General features: G+C 43.5%; 1 pseudogene; it reads right to left on the reverse strand.

Moving 5' to 3' along the window:
* LOC138666866 (zinc finger protein 850-like) overlaps positions 1-14265 on the reverse strand; it is a 141271-nt pseudogene that overhangs the window by 44939 nt on the left and 82067 nt on the right.

Below are 14265 nucleotides of genomic sequence, written 5' to 3' on the forward strand. Positions count from 1 at the left end.
CCTGTTTGGTTCTTCTCATCCTTCCTCTTCAATTATATACCATTCCTTATTCTGGGTGAGCTGAGAGTGATTGCTCTTTTCTTTACCCTTGTCTGTTTCCCTTTCTGTCTTTATTATAGAGCAGGACTAGTGTTCCTGCTGCCCCATGCAAAAGCCAGGGCTGTGCTTAGGGTAAGACTGGGATTAGAAATATGTTTTAGGGATGTCAGGGAGCTCAGATTTGCTCAGGTCAAGATTCAGGGGTGCCCCTTTAATCTTCCACTAATCGCAGTGCTTCCCTTCACATACGTCCCACCATGTGCCACCTGGCTACTTAGTGGAGCGTGATAATTCCACAAAAACTGCTCGGTTGCAATAAGCTCCTTCAGCTGCTGGATGGCAATGAGCTCCAATCCTATAGTCTATTGGTAAACCGCTCTCAGTAGGGCCCGTATGTGATCAGGAATTTCTTCCGGTATGCCTCAGGGGTCAAGTTGTACTGCCAGACCAAGGCCTGATTGATATCCTCATATCTCAGGGTGGTCTCGCTGGACAGGTATCCAAATATTTCCAGAGCCTTACCTCTGAGGTGAGGGGTTAAAAACCGGACCCACTGTCTTTTCAAATGCCAGCAAGAAAGTGTCCAACTCCCCTTCCTTGTCCAACAGGGAAAAGTCCTCTGCCCGTAGCTTTGGGACCCGGATCTCAGGATACTCACGACTGGCTAGAGTGGGCTGCTGCCTGAGCAGTTGTAGCTGGTGTTCCCGCTAACACTAACATTATGCAGCTTCTTTGCGACATGCTACCATAAGGGTCTCGTAGGTGGCCCGATCCCCAGCCTGGAGACTGGTGAGGGCAGCTTGCACGAGGGCATCCGTGCCTGCCTGGCTGGGGGGACAGGCAGGTGATGAGAGGCCCACTGTGGGACCGACCACCGGTGACTGGTTCCTTGGGGAGCCTTGGCTGGGTTCTTCCTCATCTTGCCTGCCACCCCCCACACCATCCATAGCATTGGCCATCTTCTTAAGTTTTCCCCAGCGCCACTGGCCATCCTTGCAACCTTTGGTCATTGACAGAGCTGTAATCTGATGTACCTACACACCTTACGGTATTTGCACTCGGACTATCCAATGCTGAGCTGATCTTAAGACCAGTAGCAAAAAGCTACTCCATGTAGTCTCTAGAGTATGGGAGTATGGGTCCCACACTCACACAAACTATTATCTTGATCCCACCGCTGCAACCAATATGTGAAAACGGCACCACACAGCCCCACCTGATGTCACTAATAAGTCAGGAGTGACATGAAATGGTCTCCTTACTTTCACCAACGTGACCTTCCACACCCCCTGGGGATACGTAATGTCAGCTTTGCACAGTTTTCGCAGATACCCTATGTCCACACAGGCACAGGGAGGCATGGAGAGTGAGAGAGGGTGGTCCACGTACCGCCTGTGTGGCACAACACTCGCTCACAACTCTGACAGGTTGATAGACCTTTTTCACTAACACCAGTGAAACAGCCTTCCCATCCCAGTAGGACTGCTACCAGTTCCTTGTTAAATGTAAGCTTGGTCCTTTAATGGGATTATATTGGGCTAGAAACCAGTCCCGGCAGCATGTGATGTTAAACCGAGAACACAGACGCGTAAATTCATGGATCAAGATAAAAGAGCAGCCCAAGGTAAAATTGGATATTTAATCGCCTTAAGGGCCCACTAGACAAAACTCTATATACACAATGGATATACATATATGATCGTCAGGTATGCAAATACAGATGGTAGTACAATTAGTGTGAAAGGATGATATTAAAGTCAGTTACCAGTTGGATGCTAGACTTTGGTGCTGTGCAGCCACATGGTAGGTATGGGGTGCCAGCAGTTTACGGTTTCACAATACTCCGGAGTAACCTCCCCTTGAAGAGAATGCTGGATGTCTTTCTAAATAACCCAATCTGGCCAAATGATAGGAATTCTACTAAACTGGCTCAGTTTATTATGGCAGCGGGGAAATCCTTGATTCCAATACCCTCTGCTTGTCAACTACATTCCAAAATTGAACAATTGTATCACATAGAGGAACTAGCTGCGAGGGTCAACCATACTACTGATAACTTTAATCAGATCTGGAAGTCCTGGGCCCAATATAGGACGCGTAATACATTCTACTCCGCAATATCGCCATAAATAATTACCCACCTCAAGGTGCCGCTACCCCCTTCCCCACCATACACTCTCCCACTCCCCCTCTCCTCTCTCTCTTCTCTAGTACTCTTACTCTCCTAATCTTTATCCCCTCTTATTCATTTTCACTATGTGCTTAAGATTATATTTCTTTACAAATGGAAAGTGTTTGTATAATCTATTTACAATGGTACTTACTTTTTTTTAAAGATAGACAATCAGAGCTTGTATTACCAGTTATATTTTTAGGAATCTGTACTAGGTCATGATCACTTTCTTTGAAACTGATTGTAAACTATAAAATTTTCAATAAAAAGAACATTGAAAGAAAGAAGAGAATTCTGGGCCACAGCCTTGCACAAGCATTTAACCCTTTGGTAGTTCACAACTCACTTCCTTTACTACTCCCAGGATTGTACTAGTTTTCCACCCCTTGAGTCTGGTAGTTGAAACCCCAAAACCTATGATGGATCACACACTGGACCTCATATTCACCCGCCTCTGTTCCCTTACTAATCTCACTAACTCACCCCTCCCCGTCTGACCACAACCTACTGACATTTTCTTCCCTCTCCTCTCCTAGTGCGCAACCTCCACTCCACAAACTCACTCACCCTCGCAGAAATCTCAAACACCTCAATTTACAATCACTCTCTGAGTCCCTTCTCCCTCTTACAGACATAGCTTCCTTCCATGACACAGATGCTGCTGCCACTTTTTATAACACCACAATAACAGCTACACTTGGTTTTGCCGCCCCCTCACGCATAGCAAAACTCGTACAATCAACAGGCATCCCTGGCTGACCAGCCTGACCAAAGCACTGAGACGGGTTTCCAGGGTCGCTGAGTGGAGATGGAAGAGATCTTGTTCTGCTGAGCACTTCACTGCATACAGGCAGTCCCTCGCCAGCTTCAAGTCCACGCTCACTGCCGCAAAACAAACCTACTTCTCATGTCTCATATCCTCCCTGACTCACAGCCCTAAACAGCTCTTCAACACTTTTAATTCTCTACTCTGTCCCCCAGCACCTCCTCCCATTTCTGCTGAAGACTTTGATTCTTTCTTTAAGCAGAAGATCGATAACATCAGACAAAGCTTTGGCCCGCAGCCCCCAATGCCCCCCCTCTCGACTTCTCAGCCCTGTTCCAAAGCCAGCTTCTCCACCATGACAGACGATCAGCTCTCCATCCTTCCCAAGATCACATCTCACCACTTGCACGCTTGAGCTGCTCCCGTCCCACCTCATCCCTAACCTCGCAAAAGTCTTCATCTCAATCCTAACACAACTCTTCAACCTCTCACTTACAAACGGTGTCTTCCCCTCATCCTTCAAACATGCATCAATCACACCTATCCTCAAAAAACCCTCCCTCGACCCATCCTCTGTATCCAGCTATCACCCGATATCCCTTCTCCCTTATGCCTCAAAACTACTGGAACAGCATGTCCATCTTGAACTGTCCTCCCACCTCTCCTCCTGCTCCCTCTTTGACCGGTTACAATCTGGCTTCCGATCATATCACTCAACTGAAACTGCCTTAACTAAAGTGACCAATTACCTACTAACTGCCAAGAGCAAGCGACACTACTCTGGCCTCCTCCTCCAGGACCTGTCTTCTGCCTTCGACACTATGGACCACTTCCTCCTGTTACAGATTCTCTCATCTCTTGGCATCACAGACTTGGCCCTATCCTGGATCTCATCATATCTAACAGACCGGAAATTCAGTGTCTCCCTCTCCCACATCACCTCCTCATCTCGCCCCCTGTCTGTCGGTATTCCCCAAGGCTCAGTTCTAGGACCCCTACTCTTCTCCATCTACCCCTTCGGCCTGGGACAGCTCATAGAATCCCATGGTATGCAGTACCATCTCTACGCTGATGACACGCAGATCTACCTATCTGGACTTCACCTCACTTCCTTACTGAACAAAATCCCACAATGTCTGCTATTTCATCTTTCTTTTCTGCTCGCTTTCTAAAACTGAACATGGACAAAACAGAATTCATCATCTTTCCCCCACCTCACTCTACCCCTCCACCCGGCCTATCCATCAATGTCAATGGCTGCTCACTTTCCCCGATCCCGCACGCTTGCTGCCTCGGGGTGATCCTTGACTCTACCATCTCTTTCAAGCCACATATCCAAGCCCTTGCATCCTCTTGCTGATTCCAACTCCAAAATATTTCCCTGATCTGTGCATTCCTTGACCATGAAACCACAAAAACACTAGTACATGCTCTTATCATCTCCCGCCTCGATTACTGCAACCTCCTACTCTCTGGCCTCCCCTCTAGCACTCTGGCACCACTCCAATCCATCCTAAACTCTGCTGCCCGACTAATCCACCTGTCTTCCCGTTATTCCCCAGCCTCTCCTCTCTGCCAGGCACTTCATTGGCTTCCTATTGCCCAGATGCTGCAGTTCAAAACACTAACAATGACATGCAAAGCCATCCATAACCTCACTCCTCCATACATCTGTGACATGGTCTCCCTGTACCTACCTACACGCAACCTTCGATCGTCTCATGATCTCCTACTCTACTTTTATCTCATCTCTTCCGCCCACAACCGCATCCAAGACTTCTCCTGTGCATCCCCTATACTCTGGAACTCTCTACCCCAACACATCAGGCTCTTGCCTACCACAGAAACCTTCAAAAGGAACCTGAAGACTCACCTCTTCCGACAAGCCTACAACCTGCAGTGATCCTCAGTCTACTGAACCGCCGCATGACCAGCTCTACCCTCTCCCAGTGTATTCTCATCCATCCCCTGTAGACTATGAGCCCTCGCGGGCAGGGTCCTCTCTCCTCCTGTACTTGTGTGTGCCTTATTTTACTCATGTTTATTGAACTTGCCTATATTTGCCCCGTTCACATGTAAAGCGCCAGGGAATAAATGGCGCTATAAAAATATATAATAATAATAATAATCATAACGTCCTACGAGGAATGGTTAAAGGATCTGGGAATGTTTAGCTAAAAAAAGAAGACTGAGAGGAGACTTAATGGCTGTCTACAAATATCTGAAAGAATTTCACAGTGTAGCGGGATCATCCTTATTCTCGTTTGCATATGGAAACACGAGAAGCAATGCAATCAAACTGAAAAGGTAGAACATACAGATTAGATATTAGAAAAACATTTTAACAGTGAGGGTGATCAATGAATGGAACAGGCTGCCACGAGAGGTGGCGAGTAGAGATGGGCGAACCCAAACAGTAAAGTTCAGTGTCCGTATGGAACACCTACTGTTCAAGCACGGACACTGAACATGGACTTCACCGGGTGTTTGTCGCACTATAATGAGCATGACAGCTCGGCAAACACTGTTTCTGATTGCCGGTAAAATCATTAGCCGCGGTTTCTACGTTGTCAAATACATCCGGATTAGGTCAACGATGGTCACTTAATTGGCCCCGGCCAACTGATTAAGCAGGTCATCGATGCACTGCATTGGGTACGTATTGGTGACAGTGACAATGTTGAGCCCTTTGTAGTCCATGCGGAACTGTGGACAACAACCTAACCTCTAGACATACAAAATGAACTTTTATACAACACAGACAACATGATAAATTCCAGTTTCGCATATGTGGGCAAGTGTGCATGTCGCACAGCCTGTCCTGTTTGCGTATACTGCACACATCTACTATATAATTGTCTAAGGGTCACTTCCGTCTGTCTGTCTGTCCTTCTGTCACGGTTATTCATTCGCTGATTGGTCTCGGCAGCTGCCTGTCATGGCTGCCGCGACCAATCAGCGACAGGCACAGTCCGATTAGTCCCTCCCCTACTCCCCTGCACTCACTGCCCGGCGCCCGCTCCGTAATCCCCTCCACTCACCGCTCACACAGGGTTAATGGCAGCGGTAACGGCCCATGGTGTAACGCACTCCGTTACCGCTGCTATTAGCCCTGTGTGTCCCCAACTATTTACAATTGATGCTGCCTATGCAGCATCAATAGTAAAATATGTCATGTTAAAAATAATAAAAAAAAAAAAAACCTGCTATACTCACCATCCGCCGCCTTTCCGGCTCCACTCCACGCTCCCGGGACCGCTCCATTGCAAGCGGCAACTTCCGGTCCTGTCCCAAGGCTGGTGTGCGACAAGGACCTGCCGTGACGTCACGGTCATGTGACCGCGACGTCATCATAGGTCCTGCTCACACCAGCCCTGGGACCGGAAGCTGCTGCTTGCAATGGAGCGGTCCCGGGAGCATGGCGAGGAGCGGGAAAGGCGGCGCATGGTAAGTATAGCACGACTTCAACGGGCCTTCGGAAGGCAAGTATATGTGTTTTTTATTTTCAAGTCTCTATACTACGTCGCTCTGTGCTGGGCAATATACTACGTGACTGGGCAATATACTACATGGCTCTGCTATATACTACGTGCCTGGGCAATATACTACGTGGCTCTGCTATATACTATGTGGCTGGACAATATACTCTGTCGCTGGGCAATATACTACGTGGCTCTGCTATATACTATGTGGCTGGGCAATATACTATGTGACTGGGCAACATACTACGTGACTGGGCAATATACTACGTGACTGGGAAACATACTACGTGGCTGGGCAATATACTACGTGGCTGGGCAATATACTACGTGACTGGGCAATATACTAAGTCGCTGGGCAATATACTACATCCCTGGGCAATATACTATGTCGCTGGGCAATATACTACGTGACTGGGCAATATACTACGTGGACATGCATATTCTAGAATACCCGATGCGTTAGAATCGGGCCACCATCTAGTCTAATATATAAAGCTGAATGTGTGTGTATGTATGTGTGTATGTCCGGGATTGGCATCTGCACCGTCGCAGCTACTGCCACAAAATTTTGCAGTCACACGTCTGGACCCCGAGAGCGTCATAGGCTATGTTGTGAGGCGAAATTTTAACCCCGCGTGTTCCAATTCACCAAACAATTTTGCCCCATCTACATAATGGGGAAAAAGTGAAAGGAAAAGTGTTGGAGGCAAATTGACAGCTGCCAGATGTGAACAAGGGGGACTTAAAGAGTGAGAGCGATGGCGCCAAAGAGTTTATACCGTACAGTTGCTAAGGTGGGGCCCCGACATGGGATACTCACCACACACGGGGATATGAACACACACACAAAATGCGACACACACTACCACGTGCTTGAACACATATACCACCCTCAGCACACATTTCACCACACATACACCAACCTCGCCACATAAAAGTCGAAACACAAAAGTCGCCGCTCAAAACTCACCACGCGCAAAACTCGCCACGTGCAAAACTAGGCTCACGCAAAACGCGCCACACGTGCAAAACTCACCTCATGGAAAACTCGTCACACGCAAAACTTGCACACGTGGAAAAATTGCCACATGCACAAAAGTTGCAACACATGCAAAAGTTGCCTCACACAAAACTTGCACATACTCAAAACGCACCACACATAAAACTCGCCACGCGCAAAACTCGCCATGCGCAAAACTTGCTGTCACATGCAACTCAACACACAAAAAGTTGCTACATGCATGTCGCCACACAAAACTCATCTCACAGAAGTCGCTATATGCATGTCGCCACATGCAACTCAACACACACAACTTGACACATGAAACTCGCCCTAAAACACACACAAGTCTGGTATTATCCTTCAAAAATAAAAATCTGATTAAAAAGCAGACAAACTACAAGAGCAACAAATGTACCATATAGGAAATACGGCAGCTGTCAGTCACATGACCTGTCTATTATGTGTATGTGTGAGCTAATATATACTGCCAGGGGGGAGGGCTTCCTGTTGGCTAGAGATTTATCAGGCTGCCAATTTAGCTTACAAATACTGAGGTGTGAGTGCAAAATGAGAGGAGTGAGGGAAAATAGTGGAGTGATCGGAAAATGACAGATGTGAGGTCAAAATGACAAGTGTTAGGGGGGAAAGAGAGGAGTGAGGGGGAAAATGAGAGGCGTGATGGGAAAATAAGAGACGTGAGGTGCTATAACTAACCACAGATATTTGCTATGCCCAGGCAACGCCGGGCTCTTCAGCTAGTATTCCAATATTTCTGCCTGTTGCTGTACTTATTTTGAGATATAGCTACCAGTTTTTGGTGCTCATCTTGCATTTGGTGCCATGTTGAAAAAATGATTGCTCTCATTAAAAGAAACTAAATATGATACCTTTTAATGGCTAACAAAACTCATATAAATGATGTTACAAAGCAAGCTCTTGAGATTATTTATGGCTCTTGATTAGCCATGGTATAACTCCGCAAGATAGACATGCTGCAGTCTGGAAAGACGAGTCACATATCCGTCTCCGTGGGTGAGCCACAAGCGTCTGTGCATGCATAGTGGGCATGGGATTTTAAAAAAATCCCATCCACTATGCTGTAATGTTTGGATGCTGCGGGTTGGATGCTGCGCAAGTACGCAATGTCCAACCCGCAGCATTTACTTATCGTGTGCACATACCCTTAACGTAATCATGACAAGTATCAGAAATATACACTGCTCAAAAAAATAAAGGGAACACTTAAACAACAGAATATAACTCCAAGTAAATCAAACTTCTGTGAAATCAAACTGTCCACTTAGGAAGCAACACTGATTGACAATCAATTTCACATGCTGTTGTGTAAATGGAATAGAAAACAGATGGAAATTATTGGCAATTATCAAGACACACTCAATAAAGGAGTGGTTAGGCAGGTGGGGACCACAGACCACATCTCAGTACCAATGTTTTCTGGCTGATGTTTTGGTTACTTTTGAATGTTGGTTGTGCTTTCACACTCGTGGTAGCATAAGATGGACTCTACAACCCACACAAGTGGCTCAGGTAGTGCAGCTCATCCAGGATGGCACATCAATGCGAGCAGTGGCAAGAAGGTTTGCTGTGTCTGTCAGCGTAGTGTCCAGAGGCTGGAGTCGCTACCAGGAGACAGGCCAGTACACCAGAAGACGTGGAGGGGGCCGTAGGAGGGCAACAACCCAGCAGCAGGACCGCTACCTCAGCCTTTGTGCAAGGAGGAACACTGCCAGAGCCCTACAAAATGACCTCCAGCAGGCCACAAATGTGCATGTGCCTACACAAAAGGTTAGAAACCGACTCCATGAGGATGGTCTGATTGCCCGACGTCCACAGATATGGGTTGTGCTCACAGCCCAACATCGTGCAGGACGCTTGGCATTTGCCACAGAACACCAGGATTAGCAAATTCGCCTCTGGCGCCCTGTGCTCTTCACAAATGAAAGCAGGTTTGCACTGAGCACATGTGACAGACGTGACAGAGTCTGGAGACGCCGTGGAGAGCAATCTGCTGCCTGCAACATCCTTCAGCATGACCTGTTTGGCATTGGGTCAGTAATGGTGCGGGGTGGCATTTCTTTGGAGGGCCGCACAGCCTTCCATGTGCTCGCCAGAGGTAGCCTGACTGCCATTATGTACCGAGATGAGATCCTCAGACCCCTTGTGAGACCACATGCTGGTGTGGTTGGCCCTGGGTTCCTCCAAATGCAGGACAATGCCAAACCTCATGTGGCTGGAGTGTGTCAGCAGTTCCTGCAAGATGAAGGCATTGAAGCTATGGACTGGCCCGCCCGTTTCCCAGACCTGAATCCGATTGAACACATCTAGGACATCATGTCTCGCACCATCCACCAACGTCACATTGCACCACACACTGTCCAGGAGTTGGCGGATGCTTTAGTCCAGGTCTGGGAGGAGATCCCTCAGGAGACCATCCACTGCCTCATCAGGAGCATGCCCAGGCGTTGTAGGGAGATCATACAGGCACGTGGAGGCCACACACACTACTGAGCATCATTTCCTTGTCTTGAGGCATTTCCACTGAAGTTGGATCAGCCTGTAACTTTATTTTCCACTTTGATTTTGAGCATCATTCCAACTCCAGACCTCTGTGGGATATTAGCTGCGATTTACGTTGATCATTTTTAGGTTTTATTGTTCTTAACACATTCCACTATGCAATGAATAAAGATTTACAACTGGAATATTTCATTCAGTGATATCTAGGATGTGGGATTTTAGTGTTCCCTTTATTTTTTTTAGCAGTGTATGAAGAAATATAACAGCACACCTAAAACAAGTGTACTATAGAATATAATGGCTATAAAACGCTTAATGAATTGAAAAACCTACAGAAAAAATGTGTGTAACCAGAATGAATATAAAAATATATAAGTTTATTATAACATGATTTTATAAAACAATTATTAAAAATAGGGGAAACACTATTTAATATAAATATAATAATGTAATATACATTATCTGGATTCTATTTGCTTAAAAGAAGTTTATTGGTAATTGCAAACATTCATACATTACATACAATTCTTTGATGTTCAAGATCAGATTTGCAGATAAAAAAATTCCCGCATTGATAACGCAAATATGGTTTCTCCTCTGTATGAATTTTCTGATATTAACTAGATCTGATTTCTGGTTGAAATCTTTCCCACGTTATCAACATGAAAAAGGCTTCTCTCCTTTGTGATTTCTCTGGTGTCTATGAAGATGTGATTTACTGGTTAAAATGTTTCCCACATTCTGAACATGAAAAGGTTTTCCCCTTTGTGTGATGTGCAGCAAAATATGATTGATTTGTAAACCGCTTTCCACACTCTAAGCATGAATATGGCTTCTAATCTGTGTGACTTTTCAGATGTTTACCAAGATCTGATTTAAATGCAAAACGTTTTCCGCATTCTGAACATTCATATGGCTTTTCCCCTGTGTGACTTCTGTGATGTCTAAGAAGACACGATTGTGTTTTAAAACACTTCCCACACTCTGAGCATAAATACGGCTTCTCCCCTGTGTGAATTTTCTGATGACTAAGAAGATGTGATCTCTGAATGAAATATTTTCCACATTCTGAACATAAATATGGCTTCTCCCCTGTGTGAATTCTCTGATGAATAACAAGAGATGATTTCTTGTTAAAACATTTTTCACATTCTGAACATGAAAATGGCTTCTCCCCTGTGTGTGTTCTCTGATGTATAACAAGAGATGATTTCTTGTTAAAACATTTTTCACAGTCTGAACATGAATACGGCTTATCTCCTTTGAGAGCTGCTGCATATTTCATACCCCTTCTGTTATGTTTTCTTTTCCTTTTAGTCTGTGATGAATCAGAAGATGAGGGTATATCTGGGATAATGGCATGTGCTTCATGTGTAGCTTGTGAGATATCAGGATTTTCTCTCTTAAAATCTGACGTCAGTTGTCCCTCTGAGCTCCTCTTACAGTCATCTGCCAAAAATTGAACAAAATTTTGACTATTTATGAATAATAAAACTTTAATCCCTTCACCTCCAAGCCTGATTTCTCCTTCCTGACCAGGCCAATTCACAATGCTTCAACGGATCCCACTGATTCTAAGACTGTTTTTTTGTGACATGCTGTACTTCATGTGAGTGATAAATATTGGTCTATATGATTTGAGTTTATTTATGAAAATATTGAAAATTTAAAAAAAAAAAAATTTGAAAATTTTCATCTTTTGCTTGTTTATGCCCTAAAACCAGATTGTTACACCACACAAAATAGATAATAAATAATATTTTCCACATGTCTACTTTACATCAACATCGTTTTTGAAGCGTAATATTTTTCATAGGAAGTTAAAAGGTTTAAAAGTTTATAGGCAATTTTTCATTTTTCTAACAAAACTTAAAACACTAATTTTTTGGGGGGGACCACATCACAATGGAAGTGACTTTGAGGGGCCTATATGACAGAAAACCCCCATAAGTGATGCCATTTTAAAATCGGCACCCCTCAAAGTGCTCAAAATCACATTCAAGAATTGTATTAACCCCTTAGATTCATCACAGGAATTAAACCAACGTGGAAAGAAAAAATGTATATTTTCAAATTTCCTACAAAATATTTTGCTTTAGTCTCAAATTTTTAATTTTCACAAGGGTTAGAGGAAAAATGGAACATTCAGTTATAGCGTAATTTCCCCGGAGTACGCAGATACCCCATATATGGTGAAAACTAGTGGTTGGGTACATGGCACGGCTTGACAGGCAAGGAATGCAAAATAAGCGGGAATAGATAGCGGACACCATGTTGCGTTTGTAAATCCTCTGATGTGCCTAAACCGTGGAAACCCAATTTTAAAAACTACATCCCTCAAGGTATTTATTTAAAGATGTGATGAGCACCTTGAATCTACAGGTGCTCCACAGAATTTTATAACGACTTACCACATTCTAAACATCCATATAGTTTCTCCCCTGTGTGACTTCTCTGATGTTTAAGAAGATATGATTGAGTTGTAAAATATTTCCCGCATTCTGGGCATAAATACAGCCTCTTCCCTGTGTGAATTCTCAGATGACTAACAAGATGTGATTTCTGATTGAAATATTTCCCACATTCTGAACATGAATATGGCTTCTCACCTGCGTGACTTTTCTGATGTCTAACAAGATCTGATTGAAACTTAAAACATTTACCACATTCTGAACATGCATATGGCCTCTCCTCTCTGTGACTTCTCTGATGTCTATGAAGATATGATTGAGTTGTAAAACGTTTCCCGCATTCTAGGCATGAATATGGCTTCTCCCCTGTGTGAATTCTCTGATGACTAACAAGATGTGATCTCTGATTGAAAAATTTCCCACATTCTAAACATGAATATGGCTTCTCCCCTGTGTGAATTCTCTGATGTATAACAAGAATAGATTTCTTGCTAAAACATTTTCCACATTCTAAACATGAATATGGCTTCTCCCCTGTGTGTTTTCTTAGATGTATAACAAGATGGGAACTATTTCTAAAACATTTTTCACATTTGGAACAGGAATATGGCTTCTCCCCTGTGTGTGTTCTCTGATGTATAAGAAGAGATGATTTCTTGTTAAAACATTTTTCACATTCTGAACATGAAATTATGTTATCTCCTTCGAGAGTTGCTGAATATTGAATTCCCCTTCTGTGAATCTTACTTTTCTTTTCAGTCTGAAATGAATCAGAAGAGGCAGTATCTGGGATATTGACATGTACTTTATGTGTAGCTTGTGAAATTTCAGGATTTTCTGCATTAAAATCTGATGTCAGATGTCCCTCTGAGCTCCGATTAAAGTCACCTGCCAAAAATTGAATAAAATTTGATTATTTATGAATAATGAATAATAAAAAACTTAAAAAGTGCATTGCTATTTTACGAACATCAGTCCATCACACGAAAAACAAGCCATCTCACATCAAAATAGACAGAAAAATAAAAAAAAGTCAAAAAATGGAGACACAAAAAAATGTTGTCTTTTTTTTTTGCAAATTTCAGAATTTTTCCTTCATTACTAAAATAAAATACAAACTATGCAGGTTTGATATCCCTGTAATTGTACTTACCTGAAATGTCATATTTCAAAGTTATTTTACCATAGGAAAAAAAACAGAGTTGAGGGATTTTTTTCCAGTTCATCACATTTGGATACCCCCCCATTTCCAGTGCAATTGATGGTAACGTATTATTTAAAACTTCATCTTGTCTCACAAAAAAAACAAGCCCTCATACAGTTAAGTCCCCAAAAATCTAAAAAAAATTGTGGCTTCTGAAAGCATAAGAAGAAAGCACAAAATAACAAAAACTAAAACGGGCTGTGGCAGTAAGGGTTAAGGAATAGATTAATTAGGATATTGCACAATATAAAATGAGAGTAATATGCAATTTAATTAAAATTATTAGAGCTGAGAATTCCGATTTCACAGCTATTTGTCTATTTAGAAAAACTAAGTCGCTGTGGTGAAATCATTTTATCATACAGTTCTTTGTTAAAAGTATTCATATGCCTTGAACTTTTCAAATTTTTTTTCACGCTACAATAACAAACTTACCGTAAATGTATTTTATGGGGATTTTATGTGACATACCAACACAAAGTGTAAAGGAAATCCTTCCATCTTTGGAAGAAGGATTGAACATACATAGCATAGCAATTCTTTACTCTTCTCCACAACTTTATCCTTGACTTATCTGGTGAGCTCCTTGGTTTTCATGATGCTTTTTGATCCATAATGTTCTCACACAAACCTCTGAGGCCTTCACAGG

This window comes from Ranitomeya imitator, chromosome 2, assembly GCF_032444005.1.
Source record: "Ranitomeya imitator isolate aRanImi1 chromosome 2, aRanImi1.pri, whole genome shotgun sequence".
Classification (NCBI taxonomy): Eukaryota; Metazoa; Chordata; class Amphibia; order Anura; family Dendrobatidae; genus Ranitomeya; species Ranitomeya imitator.